Below are 21,834 nucleotides of genomic sequence, written 5' to 3'. Positions count from 1 at the left end.
TGTTATCAAAGTTCTCATACTGAACTATTAAACCTTTCCACGTTACAGGTTGTCTGGTTGAACTTTGATAGCTTTTATCAAAGATAATTATGAAGTATCAAAGGTACTTGTGATTTGAATTTTTCAATTTAATTCATTGCAACAGCCAATAAAACAAGCATAATATAACAATATGTATTTATCTTTAATATTTTCTTGCATTTTCCAATCATATTTGCGTATTTATTTCGTACTTGATGCAAAGTACTTCGTTCAGCATTTTAAAAGTTGATCCACAAGTATTACTTATTCGATAATTTAGGTTAATAATATCATCAGATGATGTTTATAACTTATAACATAATTTATTTACTATATTACAAGCATAATTGTAATATAATAAATACAATAGAACATCTTTTTAGCTTTTTCAATAACCTGGTTTTGAGGAACGTGAGTGGCGCCATCTCTTCGTAAGAGACTCAAACTTGTCGAAAAATAGTTCTAATTCTAACCCACTAGATGGGGTCTCTAATCAGTGTAGATTATCAATATCACATTTTCTATTGTATTTGGTATATTACTCGATATAGGTTTCTAGTATTAATTATGTATTATCTTTCAACTATAGGAATGGTTAAATTTGGCTGGGGAAACGTTATTTGATACTTTTACCGATCAGGCTTCTATGTGGCGCCATCTAGCGGTTTGGAATTAGAACTATTTCTCGACAAGCTTGAGACAATTGTGGAGAGATGGCGCCACTACGAAATTGGTGGCGCCATCTAGCAGTTTGGATTTGAAACTATGTCTCGACAAGCTTGAGCCACTTGTGGAGAGATGGCGCCACTAAGGAATTAGAAACCGGCATCTACTGGTTCGAAATTGGAACTATTTCTCGACAAACTTGGGCTTCTTGTGGAGAGATGGCGCCACCATAGTTGTTCAAAACCAGGTTGTTGAAAAAGCTAAAAAGATGTTGCGTATATATATATATATATATATATATATATATATATATAGATAGATATAGATATACAATATATCTAAAATTTAATTCAACATTCACCGCGAGATGGCGATACTGTTTTACACCCCGTGAAACGCATGTATTTGATTATTTAAGCATTTATGTCGCAAATATTTGTTCCTCGGCAATGAAAGCTCTCGAAGGGTTTTATTTTATCATTGTCCATCTATTAATTCATCGGATTTATTCGATTTATTACTTCATCCAATAAATGGAGAAGATTTTGAAGTGCTAAACCGTGAGCAATACTTGAAGTGGCGTTCCCTTTTCCGGAAGTCAAGCGAGAGGAGCAATAAAATACGTTGTCATGTTCGCGTGGAAGCTAGCTTAGTCGCTTCTCTTCCAGAACAGTGAATTTCACCCCTCCCAATAGTCGAGAAGAGGGCCAGCCAGCGCTTTGAGACGACCGTACCCTCGTAGATATAAAGCTGCCACTACGAAGCTTCGTGGCTCGATTTCTTGCTTCTAATCTTCCAGCGAATGCATTATGTATTGGATGACCGGATACACTATCCGTTTGACCATGTCCCTGCGATGTAAACTGTTTTTCTCTTCTCGACATTTCGATAGTCCGATAAAAGGGTCCAAGAATTACTGATGTAACGATATAGATTGTAAATTCGACGTTCACGTGTTTCGTTTATCTTACATATTTTATATCTCCTCAGTTTCCTTCGAACAAATTACAAAAATGATAATGTAATACAGAGTTATAGTACTTTGTTATTATAAAATTATTATTTAATTCTGTGCTGGTTTAACAAGGGTTCGTACAATTGTAACAATACTATCGTAACCCCTTTATTAAGCGAGCAAGACAATCAAGTTATACACTCACGTTGCGTCTAACGATAAGGAGTACCTAAATATCAGTAAAACGTGCTCCCCGTGTTGTTGGCTAAACAACGATCGACGGTGAAAATTCCGTTGGTCGTAAGACTGTATTTTCCTTCGTGGCCTAGATGTGAAACGCTTTTATGCGTCATTTATGATATTTATGTCATGCAACGCGCCGGTGGCGTACGACCTTACGTTTAGTTTATATGCTGTCGCCACGAGGTGCGAGTAAAAAATAGCAACAATTTTTTTTATTGCCCGATCGTATCGGCACTTTGCGGCACGCATCGAAGATTGCGTTATGAAACAGCATGCCTGCGAAAAAATGGTTTAACAACGCTGTACAGTCGACTTCAAAGCGTGCGCGTGATACGTAGCCAGTGTTTACACAGTGCATTTAAGATACAGCCTGATACAATATCAAGGATAAATCGTACATACGGATGTTATTGCTCGCGCCTCGAGTCGAACCACCTGGAAGGGAAGTTGGTCGGTTTTACGGGTGAAACGCGTTTAAGGCCGCGTTGAATGACAAATAAATATGCTAATGGGTATTCGGCGAACTTCAAATGCCGCGCATCTTAGCTTTTGCACCGCATCGAAAGAAGAAAGTTAAGCTAACTCGAAGGGAAGAGTGCCACGAATGGCTGGAGGATGAGGAGAAGGAGGGTCTTTCGCAACCCTAGAGGACAGGAGACGGAACGAGAGTTCTCTTAAATAATAGAAAATTCAGAGGAAGTTGATAAGCCAGGCCGCGTTCAAACTTTTCACTCGGCGCCTTCCATTTCTTATTATAATGAATGCATATCGGCTTAGCCGAAGCTGGAGAGCTACGGCCGTAAGAACCCTTTTGCAGTTTTTGCGGCCTCTGCTCCTTGCCTCTGTCGTTGTAATTCCAGCGATTAAAATACTCCCATGCGTCGCTAATTGTAAGCTAAAATAGATATAATAATTTTAAGAAACAAGTCCCTCGTCTCAAGCGATTCCTGCAGCGAGTGTTCGATCTCGAAAAGTTGCGATCTGAAAAGATACACGAGCCGAATTTTTCCTACTTTCTCCAGGCGAAGTTACCGGTTAGGGTAGTCCCCGAGCGAGTTTAATTCGAAATGTCAGCGGCAGATTGCGTTCGTCGAACCACATGTTGCCAACCAACTACCCACGTAATCCTGCTCACACCCACGCACACGTTCGACACACTGCCGAATATTTCTGCTATTATTATTACTATGGCCGACGTGTCCTTTGGCGTGACGGCTGCACGCCATTTTCTATTTCCATTTCGAATCGATCGCGAATGTTTCTTGCAAAGTATTCGCTTCTGGTGCTTTCAGGATTGCGAAATAAAATATTAGTTACGTTGAAAATTATGTCGAAAGTTTCCACGCAGCGACGAATCCTAACAGGGTTGCTTTATTAACGCCACGGGTGGCAATAAAATCCGCGGAAACAAATGGCCTCGGTCCCGTTAAGTCAACGTGAAAAAGTTCGTCGATTTATTAAGCAATTTCATGGAAATTCCGTGAGTCGTTAGGGTAACGACCTTCGTAAAATAATATTTAGCGTAGTCTTGTCCAACTGCCCGATAAAATGTGACAGCCATTCTTGGGGGGGTCCAACTATACGTAGCTCTTGAAAGCGATATTCCTCTTGGATTCGCCGCCATGTTTGTTATTCACTGCGTCGACGCTTATTCGGGGAACACATTTCCAGTATGATACGAGGCAGATAAAATATTCGCCAGCGAGGAGGATAAATGTAAGTCGGTTGACAGGGATCGTCTTAAGCGAAGGGACACGTTTTTCAGGCGAGATGCTCGTTGATCCTTCGTTGATTCCGCTTTTTATCCTGTGGAATCGATCATCTCTGCGTGAACTCGCGTGACGTGTATCGTTGGGACGTCGTCGTAGACGAGATACGAATATCGGCAGGACGTTTCGCTTAAACTGGGGATAAAATAGCGTTAGGCTCATCCACGATGAGATTGCTCGATTTCGTCGGATCTCTTTCGATAAACGAAAGCGTTCGCCACTCGCTTCACGTACAATCGTCGTATTAGGTAGCCGAGTTTAGTACCTAGGCACCTAGAATCAGCAACCACCCTTCCAAGATTTCCTCGGCGTTTCTTATCGCCCGTAGGACTAGCGTCCGCGTTAAGAAACCATGGCGTAAGATTTTCTCGCGGATTCGTCGGTTCTCTGTAAAATCGCAGGCAGGTTGGGATTTGCTCGGTTTCGAAAATATTTATTCGCGTCACGACGGTGCTTTCAAAAGCTCAGAAACCGCCACACGCGTCTAAGTATGTATTATACGCGACGTCGCATGCAGGACGGCTGCGTGGCGGTGCATGGAAGCAGAGGAAGAGGGAAAGAGCTGGGCGTATAGTTGAATGGATGGATATGCGGAGGACAGCGTGCCTCTTTGCGCAACCCCGAAAGCAATATATCGATGTTTAGCAACCAATAAACGGATCCCTCAAAGAGGGCTTTTACCGTAAAGCGGCGGTGCTTCGACGTCTCGTTCCTTCCATGGATGTTGCGCCACGCACACGCTCGGCAAGGCGAATACGTGCACGTTTTGCGCGGATGTACGTTAACGGTGGCAACCGAACCACTCCGCTTTTATGGCTCAAAGTAAACGCATTTATAGAGCCGTTTTGCCGCCACCGCGTCGACGAAACCTCGCGGTCGACCATTTAACGCCGCTTTTATGATAATGTTATCAATAGCTCCGTGACTATACCCATCCGCTTCGCTCGGCGATCAGCTGCCTCTATCTGCTGATTATTTACGACGCCAGTCGCTATCACCTGGCTCGAGAAAGCCTGTTCGCGTCTTCGCCATCGCCGATTTCGACAGAAACGCCTGTTGTTTGTGGCAAGAGATCAAAGTTGGTCAGCGACTGAATCGATAATGGAGGATATTCGGTCGATAAGTATATATAACGCGCAGCAGGACGTGGATCCATAGTTGTTTGGTTCGGTCGGTAGAGCAACGCAGCAACATCCTGTTTAATTCTATTCCAAGTTCGCCGAGGAAAATTTTACTATGGTAGAATACCTCTTGGAATTTTCTGCTCTATTATTAAAATTATATTCATACCTTGCCTCGAACAATGGTACAGCGACCAACGGTTGTTCTACGACCAGAAGAAATTAAATTGTAAGTGAAGAAGCCTGTGTCGAACATCCTGTCCAGAAGCATCGCGTTTTTACGTCTCTGTAATAAAAGCCCGTATACTCGTTCAAGCGGCCAACGATAACAGCTGAGGGTGAAGAAATCGAGTAGCGCGGACTGAGGGGAGCCTGGGGTCTTTTAAGACGCTCTTACGTTGTCGCAGGCGGCGCAGTGTCACTCGCAGCTTCTTCATAATTCTTCCGTAAAGCAGAAGAACAGTTACCTCTGGAAAGGGTGGTAAACGACAATCGGGAACGCTCGACTTCTTCGGTTGGTCCTGGCTTTGCGATACAGAATCATTGCCCTCTTAACTCTTGGAGTCTCGTATTAGTCGAAACGGAGAAGAAAGAACCAAAATCAAGATGGTCGTCCGAAGCATATAATTCTACGGCAAAGGACAATATCCACCAGGAATCCCAATGGTCGAGCATGGCGAACGAACAGCTTGAAAAAACATTACAAACTACTTATTATAAACATACGCCAGGGACTTTATTTCAGCGATATAACGGATCGTTGGCAACATGGCAGGCCTTCGACGTAGTTCCTCCATACTGGCGGACGTACATACGTACCCAGGCAGAGAGACATATAGAAACGCTATCCCGTGCACAGGGGATCACCGAAGGGGTGGGCGGGGGTAGAAGAGGAGTAAAAAGACCATACCATTGTACGAATCAGCTTCCTGGAGGGATGCTGGCAACAAAGAAGAAAGACGGTCCGGATGGAAGATTCGAGCGGTCGAGTGGACGAGGGGGTGGTCCTCCCCGAGAAAAAGAAGCGGAGGAAAACGTGGGGACTTCCCAGAGCCTGGACGAACCTTGGCTGACCAGTGGGCAGTGGCCTTGACGTGGACGTACGTCGTCGCGAGGGGAAAAGCCAGAGTGCATCGCGCGTCGGTTCCAGATTCGCCCACACCCAGGATTTCGGGGGAGAATCCTTGAAAAGCGGAGACCAGGACGCTATTGGCCGCCCCGAAAGCTCCGTCTGAGGTCGGCCAATCGCTGCGCGGGCTGATAACGGCGGCGGTTCTTCTCCGCGTTCCGCCTCCTCAAGACGGAGCGCTTTCGCTCTGCGATATATCACCAGTCGCTTATATATCGGCCAACCTATATCCAGGTCCACTTGTACGCTCGACGACTATGCGGATAGCGACCATCTTCTTTTCTCTGCGAGCGGAGAACTTTCCTCCCGTCTGAAGCGAGCCATTCCCTCCCACCCCCTCCTCGCCGAAGTCGTTTGCTACAGCCACTTCCTTGCACCGCCGTTTCGAACTTCTTGCTTCTTCTGTCTTCTTTTGTCCTTTTTTAAGGGACGACCAACGAGAGAGCATCCACGCGGTCAAATTATTTTCCTTCCTCGCGAATTTCGATGGGTTAGGGAGTTCCGCGTTCCTGTCGAGGGAACTGGTCAGGTGTGATCATGGATGAAGTTTACTTGCATTTTTAACGTCAACGTTTCTTCTTAATTTCTGCAAAATCGGAATCGGAAGTTTTCGAACGAACACCTCGTATAAATCAATAAGCCACGGTGTTCTAAGGTGTTCGATATCGATACGAATCAACAACGTCCTATCGTGTCCCGCATCTTTTTGCGAAGAGAGGTCGCTAATTATGTTATGTTGTCGTTTGTTGCTCGATAAACTGTAAAGTAATCTTCGTGTTAATGGAAATTTGCCGGGTGATACTATTATGCGCAGATACGGGATCATCTAACAGGTAGAAAACTCTATACTATAATTAGCGAAACCAGTTTCGGAATTACAGGAAAATATGTACCAGCCCGAGATAACAAACTTATGTCGAATTAATGTCATGGGTGACAAAAGTAAAACAAAAGTCGTTGTCAACACGTGTGCTTCGCGTATCTTCGTTACAAGGATAAATTAATGCTAATCGACTGCAAACTAGAAATCTTCCTTCGCCCTCTGCTTCGTTCGGTTCTTCGTAACAACAGTTTTCTTTAGTAATTCGACCGGTTTAGTTTCATTCGAACGATACAATTTTACCAAACGAAACGAGTAATAGTCTGAGTCGTTGTCGAACAGGCGATTGATTCTTAATTACCTGTATAGAGCACAAAAACCTCAACGATCACTAGTGGTCGACGATTACGGTTGGCAGTTTATCTGATTGTTGGATCGCAGGTGGTGTCGTTCTTGTCGGTAACATCTTGGTTCGCGTGCAGGTTCCGGTCGAGGTTGTTTAAGCTGGTCCCGTCCTCTTTCTGGAAGAAGGTGCGCGAGTCGGTGCCCCGTAAGTGGCGTAATGGGACTGCCCCTTCGTTTGACAAGATAAAGGGTGACGATAAGGCTCTTTCTCCTCGCAGAGGGAAGGGAAAGGGTGCGTGACGACGGTGTGGTGCCGCGTGACGCGTGTAATAACCGTAGCGCGGCTCCTTGCACGCACCCTCTCGGCGGAAAACCAAGTGTACGCTTACTTCTGTACTCGGCCGCGTGCACCTTCGGTTACACGACAGGTGCCCGTTGCCGAGGATTCTTGAGGAACCGTGGAACGAAGGGGAGCCACGGCTGGAAAGTTTCTTTGATGTTGGCTCGAGTCGATTCGCGGCCTCCACGCCTACTTTCTAGATTGCGCTTTGCACTTTATCAACGCCCGCGCACGGCTTTTCGACGTTCGCCGCGGGACGATTAAGGATTTACGCGAACGTTAAAAGTTTATGCTCCCTGGGCTCGATTAAGGGGACCGGTGCTCGCCGATAGACCACCATTCCGCGAACGGAATTATTTCAGGTAAAGACGAAGGTCTCTGGAAGGTGAACCAAAATTTCGACCTACAATTCTCACTGCCTTTTGACAGTAGTTTCGCGGCAACTAACAGCCAAACTTCCGGGGAATCGCTATTGACACGCCATCGGACGAAACTATGGTGGTCGTTCGCGGATGTTTCGCGCAAGAAGGACGGCATCGAAATCGACCGGAACAGATTGAAACGATCACGGCTCATTTGATCCAAAATCCGAATCCAGCTGAACGTAAATCGCCATGGATATTTTACGTCGCCGCGGGCAGATTACAGGCACAATTACCATGAGACTACATAATTAATAACTCGATTAATGCGTCGAGGCGGAACGTCTGTCCATTGGTGCACATCGGGTCCGATCGTCCGTCCTCTGGTTCGTTTGTCCCGGTCACGATTCGTGATCAGCTATTTACGCCGATTCTCCGTTACGACGTAATCGATTATCGTCGTATAATATCGGCGCCTGATTGCTTATGCTTCGTCGTATGCGATATGGCGCTCTCACGGGTCGGTTGCGCCGGTGTGTGTGTGTTTAGGTCTCGTCGCCGCGAGGCAAAACTCATTAGCGGGTCCGCTCCATATTCCAAGAGGGAAGTCAGACGGGTCGCGACTGGTGCACATTAATTCCAGCCTATTATAGCGAACCGAAAATCTATCCGAGTTCTCGTCCCCGTTCTCGCATTGGCTGACCCGTGAGGTCGGTGTTTCGCGAAAGGATCGACGCGGAGGTGAATCGTGGAAGTCGTATCACTGGAGGAGTCTTCGAAATGGGGGTCATCTTTGATCATTTTTTTTTACCATAGACTGCACACGTCCTCCTTTGCGCGATCATCTCGCGCAAGCGTCGTGTGGTTCCAGAAAGTCGTCGTCGCGAGTGTTTTCGACTCAGTGGCGACAAGATTCATCTAGGGCGTGAATATACGCTTGCTTCCGGTCGTACATCACGGATGTACCGATCAGAGGTGCGTATAATACGGTATCGAGAAGCCGAGCGAGAGAGAACGAGAGAGAAGGGGAATCCCAGGCGCGGCTGGAACTCCAGAGAGACGTCGAACGGTGATAAATTCGCGAGAAAGATTTTTTGGACGCGAAGGTTTATCGCTTCCTCGATTCGACGCAGCGTCGAGGTCGACGGGGAATTAGAGGGACGGGGCGCGTATACACCAGGTAGTCGGTATCGAACATTTATCAGCGGCTCCAAGACGCGGAGGCTGATCTCGAAAGACAACCAACGATTGAGTTACGTTGATTTTATTCCGCATTATTCCACCCAATGCCACGATACGGAACCGCTCTCTTGGTCCGGATCAGTTTTATTTTCCGCGGCGAACGGTAGCCTGAATCCGCTTGGCGTGCCGGGATTAACGTCATTGCGGTTTTTAAGCAGGCAATTTCCTAATTCGGTTGCCCCGGGATCCCTGATTTATCGCGCTTTTGCCAGTTATTCCCGTACTGTCGGTGATTTACGGCGGGGTTTCCTGTTCCCGTTCCAGTTCCAGACCTATTCCTTCGTCTTCTTGCCTCATTCTTCCGTGCCTGCTCGACGCTGGGCGTCGATGTCGTTTCCGTGACGCGGTCGCGACGCTTCTTCCTCTTTCGCGTTCTCGATTCCCGACGCTGCCGCCAAGGGCGTCGACGATCGAGAGCCTTGAACAAGCTAATGGCTTTATTCGTTTAGTAAATTTGTTTCCAAGCGAACGAGCAAGCCTCGCAGCTGCTATTTTTGCAAATTTTATTCGGATAAGAGTTTCGCGCGTGACCGCATTCGAAATGCGCGCGCAACGCACGTGGAAAATGGCCGATTCAACGATGGCCTCCGATTCCATCTATCCCTGGGCGATCGCTCGAGTCTCGAGCAACAACCTCGCAGTCTCTTCCTCTCTCGGATCGCAATTAAGTCGTCGTTAAAGAACGTAGCCGGCAATAAATGAGATTCTAAACGCACCGCAAGGGTGACTACGTTTCACACCGATAATTCTAAATATAAAACGTACACCAGGAAACGCGAACGAGACGTTTCTCATTACTCTCATTGTACGTCTGTCTCGCATTAGTTTTCCAGTCGGTCTTAATTGCCGCTACCGTGCAGCGATTGCGTACTCCGATAACGGATTTTATTATAACTGTTAAATCGCGGCATACCGCGATTACGCTAAGATTATAACTAATTATTGACTTAAACACGCGGGAGTAATCCGAGACCGGTTCCCTAGACGCGTTCCCCGCGATACGTATGCGTCGAATCTTCTCACGCGGATGCGTGGCACACACCCGTGAACGTACCTCGTTCAATTAATCTGTTAAGTACGTTGAACCGTTTTTTACATCTAAACGTCGACTCGCGATGCCTGGCGCCGGAAGTCGCCTTCTCGAGGAACGTTATTGAGCGAACCAGGAGAATTTATTTCATATTTCCTTGTGTTTATTCCACACCTAACCCAGACATCGCATCGTATAATATAGCTGCTGTAGTCATCCCTAATCAGCAACGGCGATCGATCTAACGTTGCGCGAATCTGGAATAGGAAAGGCACTAGAGAACGCTGGTCTCGGAAGCAGAACGCATCCAACTATCTCTTAAGTATGTTTTCACAAACAGCAGCCGCGTATTCCGGTGACTGGACCCCGATCGAGTTTCCCGCTTGCAAAAACAAGCCGCTCGTGTTTTCGCGCGATGATCAGTCCACCGTGAATCGAAACCGCACGCGTACCTTCTGTTTTTGCACGCAGAGAAACAACAGTTACCCCAGTTCGCCCCCGCAACGAAAGCCGTAGCCAGGAATTATTTCTCGTGGTCGTGTAAAAACATACGATCGAACGCACTCGATCGAGCATGAAACACCTTACGAGCACGTCGAACGCGGTGTTCGCTAGAGTTCGTAACCTTCGTATAATATATGATGCTATGATATGGTTTGCTTATAAAAAAAAGTCAGAAATTTTAACGCTGATCCTGCGATCGACGCGTTCCCAAGAAATGGCCGATCGTTTAGGGGTGGGTAAGAAGTGTATCGGTAAACAGAGGAGGCGACAGCAGAAGCAGAGACGTAGGGACTAGAGGGAGAAACCCTCGGAAGGATCGTTTCGAGGTTAACGAGGAGGGCCGTGATTCCAAGGGGGTGGGTGTAGGAGAGACTGGAAGGGTGGTAGCACAGCAGATAATGGCGGGGACAGCAAAGGCAACGGTAATGGCAGCCCCTGGGACGTTGTTCGGATTCGAAGGATCGACTCTAGCAAGGGAACGCTCGTTAGCACCTTCTAACGGTCACGGATCACAGCCGCGTTTATGGATCCTGTCAAGATGTGTCCAACCCCTGTCTCTTCGCCACCGCCTTGATGTCCGCCCTTCGTATCCTCGGCTGCGTTCTTTCCGGCTAATTGTATCTATCGCGGCGCTAATTGACGGCTAGAAGGACACTCGACCGACGAAATTTTATTTACTCGATCTGCCCGATGTCCTGTCCCGCGGGAGGAGTCGCTAAGACACGTTTCCAGGATGAGACACTTTTTCTTTTATTTTGTTCCAGCTGGTTCCCGTAAATCGACCACTGCGCGTTGTCTGGACAGGAATTATGGTCTCGATAAATAACGTTGAATCCACCGCGAAATTATAATAGCAGTATACGTTACGCGCTATATGTGCGAGGACGATAATTTACAAAAGAACGTCGACTCGCGCTTAATTATCCGCGTTGCGTGCACAGTTCCACCCCTTGCTTTTCCATTGTGCTTTTAATTAATTTTAATTAACTACGATCGGTGCATCTTCGTGCCGATTTCAGCTGGTAAAATTATATGTATTTATTTAAAACCGATCGCGCGAATGAATCGAACAAACAAGTACCCAATTCGTAACCGTTTTCTACCCCATCCGTACTTTTCCTGTCTCTGTAATTATTTTCGAAGCATTTTTCATCTTCAGGTGCTCTCCACTCGCTTCGTCTCCGCGATTCCAGTTCGTAGACGCTTTTTTTTTCACACGTCCCATCGGTATCTTACGATCTCCGTCCCACCGGGTGGGTAAAAATATTCCGCCTTGTTTTCGAACCGGTCTCATATAAATTAGCACCGGCAGAGATCTCTCCCGTTGCGCGAATCGGAGAATTTCATGGTTTCCAGTTTATAAATACCGTGGCCGACGGCAGGAGCAACGCGAGGGGAAAAAATAAGAGAGAGCGGCTCGCGGGAAAGAAAAAGAGCTCCGTCCTTTCTGGTGGCGTTCCACGAGTCGAGGCGATATCCTCTCGGCGATGGTCGTTAGATCGCCGTTATCGCCGTCGCCGTTAGTTACTCCACCTATTGTAACAATTTCATAGAGGTCCGTGCAGGGTGTGTAAAACCCTGCAACGGCCTCGCGTGTCGGAAGACGATAGTCGTCACAGTGACTGTTATATCAAACGGGGTCGAGATTGCGATAACGACTTGGAACATACGTAGGATACACGGTTTACGTACCTACACTCCCGCGGAGTAGTTAGTGAGAACGTGCTTTCGTCCTACGCACGAGAGGGTTGCAATGTCGTAGGACCCGTCATCCACCCACCCTCTTTTCCACGATCACCGTGCAGCTCGTATTAAATGTTCCATGCGACGGTAATAAATTATTCGCGAGAAACGTTTCTCGATATCACTTTCCCTCGTTCCCACTGGCTTGGGCACCAGTTCTTACGTGCGCGTATTTTTGTTCGGTTATCGATCGTTTCGCGGTTTATGGGTCAATTTGGCTCGGACCAGGAGGTTAGATATCTTGGCAAAAATCGAAGATCAGGGAGCGCGTAGAACAGATTTCCGAGTCGAAGAAGATTCTTTCAGAAATTCTACAAGAGATTCTAGAAATAAGAAGTCGGTCCGACGAGAGCATTTTCCCAACGTTCTTCGTGTTTGAGTTCGGAGTGACAGGGCTGAGCACTCGCGGTAAAAGGAGGCACACACACCGGGGGATCCATTTCTACGCCAGTGGCCGGTAGGTGGTACGTATGTAAAGGAAGCCCCAGTTCTACGTAAGCCGGAACGCCGGCGTTCGTGGTCGAAGCCAATCTCAGTCAACGCTGGCCATTTGGCGTTTCCTCGGTCGTACACACACGAGCTTGCCTTTTATTCCGTTTAACCCCTGCCTCCGAGCACCAGTTCGTCCCCCACCCTCGACACGGTAGCGCGCGTAGGAGCGAGAAGGAGAGAGGGAGGCCAGGGCAGCTTCCTAAATGATTAATTACCGATCTCCATCGCGCGGAGGGATCCCGTAGGAAGGCGGGTCGTTGGACGGCCTTAAAGTAAGCTCATTTCTAAAACGGATATTCCGTGTTCCGCGTGCCATGGAACGGCATTCGGTGGCCCCCGACGGGTTGCTGCCACTTCGCCGCCGCCCTCCACCCCCGCGTAACCCCCCAGCAGTTGCGTAAGCTCTGCAGACCAACGGGGGTTCTCTCTTCGCGTGGCTCGGCCGACTTCGCGGAGATTGCGAGGCCCGATACCCTGAGCGCGCGCTCTCTCTGGCCCCTGGTGTAAATGAAATGCGTTACGTGCCAGAAAAGAAAGAAGGAAAAAACAGTTTCTACCTTGTTCCGCTGATCGATGGGCCAGAAAGTTCTCGCGCGAGAACCAGGTGCTGGGACCGCGGCGCTACCCTTATTCCTGGTCGATTTTCCTCGATCAAAGGCGGCGCTGCAACCGTCGCGCGGTATTACTTTGTGTTTAATGACTATACCTGTCATAGCTTGATTCGCACGACACACATATATTAGATGCGCGCTCTGAAAAGAGGACGCCACAGCCGACTGGTTAACGGAGAATCTCAGGCGGTCGCGAAGAAATTTTATCGAGCGATGAAAATCATCCTGCGTGAAAGACAAGTGAAAAAGAGTCGGTCGACCGCACAGAATCTCTGCGGACGATCCTCTTTTCGTCGATTCCTTCCGTGTTCTTTCCTCTTTGGTGCCCCCCCCCCCACCCTTCTGCCACCCGTCCATTTACCCAGTGCCACTGTCTGTGTGCGCGTTTTCGTGCGATACGCTGTGTTATCGTTTGCATTGCAAATGGCAACCCACCCCGCCCACATTCGAACACACCGAGAGACCCAGGAGGAGCGTGCGCGTTTTATGGTGAAATCGGCCGCGTGTGCGAGACCTCGATATATATCGAATCCTACGCGGGATGAGTCACGCGCAATTGGAACAACCCTAATGATGCCCCCTTAAGGGGACCGACTTGTCGAATTTCTCGAATTACTTTTACGCGGCGAAGAAACGATGCCTTGTATGCGTGACCGAAGGAATGAAAAAAGTTCCGAGTGCGAAATGTCAGAGACGATTAAATCTGGATAATTCTTGCCAATGGATCGCCTAGTTTCCAACTGTTGCAAAGCAAAATGTTCACCGTCAGATCGTCGAGCAAACCATTAGGAAAAATTTAAACGAATCTTATTCGATTCCGAGAAGCTCGGTAAAGATAATGCTCTCCCGCTCTCCTCTCCCCGCTGGTATTTTAATTCGTCGCGCGTGTTTTCGCGTGGCACCCCGCTTTCGCGACTCTCGTCTGGGCAGGACTTCCTTTTTTTTCCTCCTTCCTTATCCCGAGCCCAGGTTTACTTAAGATATTAAAGTACTCACCCTTCTTCCAGTTCTTTCCCGTTCGCCCGCCGCTTCCTTCCCTCGCCGAGTTCCAAGGGAGGGGTTCCTCCGTCTTTCGCCCAGCATTCTCGACGGAGTTCGGTGCCTGAGCGTCGGCTTCGGTTAATTTGTAAGCGGATTTTTGCACTAATCAACGGATTTAAGAAGGACAAGAGGCGAAAAGACGAGGGGAATTGGGGAGGGGGGCCAGGAACAACGGAGGAGGCCGCCGAGAGGACCAAAGACGGGGGACAAGAAAGTCATTTGAATTTATTTTAATTATACTAACGAACAGGCCGCGGAACAAGGGCCTAACGAATTATTTGCTCGAATATGATTGCACGGAATTTCTAACGAAGGATCGACCGATCTCTGGTCCCCTCCCCCGTGTCTTCGGGGATCGTTACCACGCCATCGCATTACGAGCATTCTATTAGGTGTACAAACAAATGCTAGGCCATTTCTTTTTATACGTGTAAGACAGACAACGTAACCCATTCGTGTAACCCCACACGATGTACACGTTTCGCACACTATTCCTATATCGGTGACTGTCATAAATTTGCTAAATACGCACGTCTACAAACGAAGACTTCCCCCGGTAAGTCCTCGGCGTTGGTCTCGCGTAACGCCCCCTCTAGGAAAGAAATTCCGCTTAGAATCTGGACTACGCTCGATCAAACGCGCTCGAAACGAAGCAAACGTGAGACTGCAATCCCGGTTTGGTCGCGTTAATAAATCATTTCGTTAGCGACGGAGACGTTAAAGAACACGACGGGCGATAATGGATCGCGCGATTATTCACGGATTTCGTATCGATTCGTGGCGATATTGCAAGTGACTGGCGTGACCAGAGCAAAAGACGAGCGCCGCCTCTTTTGCATCCGTCAAAGACAAGAAGCGCCAAGGATTTGCCTCGATAATTTACGAGCTTCCAGCTGGAACTGCCTCCCTCTCGATCCTGTCGCGTTCTTTGAAACACCCTGTACTCTCGGTCTCGAATATACACTAAAAATTCCATTTTGTCTCGTGGCCCGCGAACATACAATGTCCCCAAAAGAATACCATATTTCACAATCTCGCGGACTCCCTGTGTTCCCTTAAGAGGACAATAAACGGTCCACGCTGGTCGTGATTCTCTCGAGTCACTCGTTAACGTTCGAACCCCGTGGAAGAAAAAAGGAAAGCACGGGCGAAAGGGGGATGGACGTCCGCCCTTCGCGGACGAAAGGTTTCCTTAATGAGAAGTACAGAGCAAAGCTTTCTTTGCGCCTCCTTTTGCATGGAAGAGCGGTCCTTTTGCCCCCTTGGCGTCGCCGTTGCTTCTTAGCGGGGACTTCCACGGCGCGGCCGTCGTCGCGAACACCCGACTCGAATCGGATTCGCGGGCACCGTGTAGACTTTTTTTCCAGCCGGGTCTGGCCGACCGCTGAAATGCTTCTTGTGTAAGTAAAAATCTAAAGTGACTACCGAGATCTAAGTTTTAATTAGTTTATCTTGGCCGCGTGGCCATTGAATATTTATGAGCTATCGCGGCCGCCGCCTGTGCGCCGCGGCGCACGAGAGAGCAATCAACGGAGAAACGGGGAAATGGAGAGAGACCGAGGGCAAAGGAGAGGATGAGAGAAACGGAGAGTGAAAAAGAGATAGAGAGAAATAAGGGGGGGCGGGGTGAAGTCGCGGAGGCGCACGGACCCTCACCGACAAGCGGGGGATGCGCCTGGCAAAAGGGGGACGAAGAATGAGATTCCACCGGCCATGGAAAGGAACCGCCTGTGGTTACTGTCATCCCGTGGGATTTCGCTTTCGATGCTTCCGTTGAGACGCTATCCTACGGGATATAATTGCACGCCAAAGTACACGACGTTCACGGTTCTCAAAACGGTTCACGGTTCGTAACGAAGAGGACAGTACGAAGAAAAATTTAGTAACCGTTGGAACTAACAGTTTTCCGATACATCTCCCTTTGCTATCCACATAAAACGAGCCATGAAGGGTAAAGGCGTGGTCTGTAGTCGATAATAAAAAGCACCAAGTAACATTCGAGAGAGGAACGTATCTGGGGCAAGTGGATCCACTGTTTTACTTATCCGTCGCATAATTCGCGGGTCGAGTGAATACAATTGGAAGGAAGAAGGACAGACAGGGTGGGGTTGGCGGAGAAACCTTAGAAAACAAGAGGGATGAAGGACTCCGAGGTTGGATTCGCTCTGACTGGGGTTGAGGTCCCACCTTCGCGAGATCCTAAGGACGGAAAAGAAGAAGGAGGAAGAATCTATAAGTCCATAAATCTGTAAAGCCAGCCGACGGAGAGAAAGCGGAACGGGGAACGGAAATTTATGACCGCCGCCGTAAAAAACAGAAGCAGAACACGCCGAGGAATTTTTATTTCCACCAGATTCGTGGAATACTCCCTAGTTTTGGCAACGAGCACTGAATCTGCTGATCCCGGCGATCCTGTGGCTTCCGACGCTGAAAGAAAATGATTAATCAACCGTGAAAAATTGGCATAATTTATCATTCGAATTAGCAGCAAGTCCTGACACAGAGCAGCCCAGTACGAGCCATTGGACCTTGACGTTGACTCTCAAATTTACGTAGAAAATTTCCTAAACTTTAGAAAGGAAAGTTTCGAATTGTCGACGATAAAAAAAAAGTTTCCCTACGCAAGTTTCCAGTCTAGCCTATTTGCGATCATTGTCGCGTTTTTCCGAATATTCGCGACACGTTTATCTACACGGCAGCGCACACGAGCTTAACGCGACGCGGTGGGTTACAGATTGTCGATTCATATTTACATTTTAATAACTCTTCTCTTCTACCTCGTCGCTCTGGTTCTCTCTGCACGGACGGATCCGCGCGGATTCAGGAACCTCCCCAACCTTCGCTGCAGCCCCATCCTCTCTTCCTTTGCTGAAATCACGATTCCAGGGCGCACGGCATTAACGCGCTTGCCGCCCCATTAAAAAGAATCCCGTTTTAATGCCCGTGTCCTGTGTCAATACAGAAATATCCTGTAAACGCGATGACATACTGCGGACACACGCGCGATCGTCAGCTTCGGATAAAGATTTTTCGAAGCCTGAAGCTACAGGTGTTCAAAGTTTTGTGTAAAATTCTATTTTGTTCCCTCTATTTTTGTTCAGTAATAGAAATGTCGATCTTAAACGCCGACATAATCGCGTATAAATTATTAATCGTACATTGTTCACGAGCATAGATCCCGTACACGTGGTTTTCTCCATCGGAACAAATACGTTACTTTATATTTCCGACGAAGAAAATAACGAAGAGGAGGAATAAATTTTCAACGTAACCGACGCGTAAATCGCATCGAACATATTCAACTACGTGTTATCAATTTAAATTCTTTTGTAGCATAATACGGGAGCAATGTAGATGTAAAGTGGTATTCTTGTAATTCATTCGCAATTTTCTCTCTAGTTCTTTGGATTAATATGTTGATCATTATAATTTAAGATTAATCTGGAGAGGAAATTTGTGATTCACGCTTCCCACTCATTTGTGGAATTTTCTAACAGGTTTTAATATAGCCTTAGCGAGCAAAAATGTTTCGTTTAACAACACCTTCAACACCTTATTTGCGCCTCCTTTGTTCGGAAGAAACTATAATTATTCATTGAAATAACGATATAACATACCTTTGTTGTGCTAATGGATATAGCTCTCTTTCAAAAGTAAGGAAATCAGTAAACGTCACAAAACTAGGAAGAACAGATCATTCCTGACACATTATTTAATTTTAAAAGCTCTCGAGGATTCTAGACAAACAAAATAGTGCAAGGGGTACGATCCAAGTTTTTCCGTTAAATGTGTTTTATTATTCATCACAGTGAAAAACCATACATATAGAATATACATAATAACGCGTTACAATCTATTCTTAATTTAATGCGCATGCAATTTTCGATTTAACAAGCTCGCCTCGTAGACGCATCCTACCATATAACTCTTTATAATTATATCATCGAAAAACGTAGATGTTGCGGCTCTCTCTCTCTCTCTCTTTCTCTCTCTTCTCGCTTTTTCGTTTTTAATCGCTGGCTAGTAATTATAATAATTCGAATTTCAAATGCGACCGCGTATCACAAGCGCCCGCACACACCGACACGCGTACGCGCACACACATGTTGAAGGCAAATATTTTTCTGGTCATTGGATCGCTGCGAGCGTGGCGGAACGATAATTTCTGATATATTTAACATTACTACGATTCCAACGGGCGTTCTCGTAATTATCGCGGCGTATATTCGCGCGGCCGCTTATTATTACGTACGGGGTGAAAATTTCGCTCGTTTTAATAATTAAACGGAGGCGAGCGCGCGCTTTTACGACCTGGTGTAAAATCTCCGCGGGAATAACGACGCGTGGCGCGGAAGCGTTTGGAAATTTCGCGCTCCTGGTTAAATCAAAGCAGCCTCTGTTCGAAAATATTCACTTTGAGCTAATTAGAAATTAATTGGGAATAGTTGCTTATCATTTTCGTGAAGAATTCTCCCTAATATAACTTTAGTATTTTTAGGTGTGTCCGAAATTATTCGTCTTGTCCTTTGGCCTTCTTCGTTACCGTCTCGACGACGTCGCGACGGAAGAGGAATGCACGTCCGCCTCGGCGAGTGGGGAAATCATTTAAATTTAAAAGGACCTAAGTTGGAAGTTTTTAAGCGGACCAAAGAAGTTCGTTGTCCCTTCCACGGGCCCGCATCAGGGTGTATTTGCATGAGAAAAGTGTTCCACGATTCTTTCGATTACACACTCGCCACCATAGACCCCGGGAGATAGCTCACATTCTGGGAAACTCTTTCAAGACGTCTTTGCGACGATGAACTTTTAAGATAGACGTGACACCGTACACGTGTTTCATTCGCAGCAGGGTGGTCGACGGTTACGACTCCTTAACCGAATATTTTTCTTACACTCGACACCGTTTGATCCCTCTACCGCGACTCTCGATTCTTCTTCCACCGCGTCTCGTCGATTATTCGATAGCTTCTCGGCCTCCTCGTCGACGCGTCCATCTGAAATACAATGTAAATTTCTCAAGAAATTGGTTTAAAAATGGTTCCACCTTTAATACAATATTTAAAGATTTTCCATCACCCTAACGTTCTAATTCCGAAGGGACACGAAATCGTTCGCCTTGAATCCAATGATATATCGACGAAGAATCGATATCGCGCGGGATGGCCCCGCCTTTTATACGCGAGGCAAATATTTCGCGCGTGTTTCCACGTAATCTTCTGCCCTCTTCTCGAGCAGGAACGACCCACGGTTCCCAATGGAGGTTGATATTGGCGGTTGATTATCAATTTTCTACCAATTTGGTTCCACTTGTAGCGGCGCCAGCTTTTGTCCCGCTAATCACCCCTTGGCTCCCGCTTTCACCCCCCGCCGGGTACATCCGATCCGCTTTGCATATTACGCCGCGATATATCTCTACTATTCTGCATGACTTGACGAGTCCCACCCCACCGTCGCCTTTCTTTTCGCTCCCTCGCAACCCCCCTCTCTCCCTCGGCGGAAATTCTACGCAGCCACCAGCTAAAAAGTGCAAATGAAAAAAATAACCCTCCTTTGTCGCCAAACGAATCTTGTTCGCCTCGTGGGAAAACTGTTTTCAAACTCCTCGTTTCTGAATTTCTTTTTTACCGGGGTTCGCAAAAGTGTTCCTAGATTATTATTTGGAACTTGGATTCCAAAGGTAAGGGAAGTCTGCCCCCCCGTATCGAAGGCAGGAGGAAAACTGGAACGCGAGGCTTGTTTCCATTCGACTCGAAGAACACGGTTATAGCTTTTCGCGAATTAACCGAGAGGCGAGCGAATGCGTTCGCAAAACAACAGAGGGATCAAACGTGGACGCTTATGGGATCAGCGATCTGAAAACGTTGTGTTGTTTCAGGTGAGCCAGCTCTCACGCGCCACACCCTGTTTTCCACGCTGGGATCCGCCCCGCTCCCTGCGGCACCCTCGCCGCGACCGATCGGCAATTTTCAAATCGCTCGGTCTAGCGGCAAACTAAATTTTTATTCTTTCGAAAAATGACGGATTTTTTTACCACGTTTGACCGTGGAGTGACTTCTGGGGTCAGTCGGGATCGAATTAAATAAATTCATACATCGGTATATTCACGAATCTGCATATTATATTTACAATTCACGTTTAACGAATAGCTCGAAGAAAACCACGAACGAAGATAATCGACGCCTTCAACAGGGATTCTCCGTATTAAATTCATTCCCATTAAACTCGAACTCGTTGTTTAGTTTTTTGACGTTCATCGAGATTTATCCGCCATTACGAGCGAGGCACGTGGGGTGGCGATGAAATAAAATGGCGTGTTCGGCGTATCGTCGGGCCTGTTCAGAATTCCGCGGGGCTGCTGGCAATAAACAGTGTATCACTGTACACCAGGGCACATTAAATGCCGCTTTGCGCGCGTTTTCCCGCGATGAGAATGAATCAGCGTCTCGACTCCCTTTCAAGAATTTCGCTGGAGATAAACTCCCGAGAGCAATCATATTTACTTGGCTCTCCCAACCACTTTCGAAAATAATTAGCGAACGATCTACCAGTGTCGAAGTATCGAATGACCTGTAAAAAAAATTTTGAATTTTTAACTAACCAAATCCTGAATGTTACTCGATTATTTCAAATAACGAGTTATCACACGTAAAACGCTCCGCCGATGACGACGGGATGAAATTCCAGCAAGAGAAGATAGGACCAGCGTCAATATTCAGCGATGACGGTGGCAGAGGAGCGGAGCATGATCGGTAGTGTGACACCAATGACCAATCGACACCGACAAGGGGAGGTGGGCGCGGTAATGGGAAAGCCATGCACGCCGGCCCGATTCGATGCTCGCATAAAATTAACCAACTCGTTCGTTCGTTCATTTTAATTAACGAAACACCGAGGGTATCGCGGCCGTGCGCGGTACGTCTATCTCTTCGTTTGCACGAGAGCGTGCGAAAGAGTCGCTCTGGTCCCGTCGTGTCCGTCGCTCGTGGCTTTCGCGACGATTAATTCCACCAGGTGTCTCTAAATCGACAACTACAGCAAGCGATCCCTGATTTCTCTCGATAACGCCGAAGGGTAGTCGAGAGTCGAAAGAGACCATCGAAGGTCCGCGGATAACGTTTCCCTCCGAGTCTCGTTCTGTCATCCCTTACGTTTGGCAGGCTCCAAGGATCAGGTTAGCGAGTAAAAAAATATTTTCGTGCATTCCTCGCGGTCCCGAGGTTTCGATGCAGCGTTCCTCGAGTTCGTGCATCAGCGTGTTCGTGCAGCGTTGGAGGAAGGGTCCTCTTCTGTGGGCCGAGGACCGTATAAGGTTAACGTGTAGAGCGGGTCGGTGGCACGATGATGTCTCTATCTACGACGGAATGGCGGCCCGTTAGGTGTGCGAACCGATGCAACACGTG

The sequence above is a fragment of the Hylaeus volcanicus genome, chromosome 5 (genome assembly GCF_026283585.1).
Source record: "Hylaeus volcanicus isolate JK05 chromosome 5, UHH_iyHylVolc1.0_haploid, whole genome shotgun sequence".
NCBI lineage: Eukaryota > Metazoa > Arthropoda > Insecta > Hymenoptera > Colletidae > Hylaeus > Hylaeus volcanicus.
Note: the sequence above shows the minus strand (reverse complement) of the source record.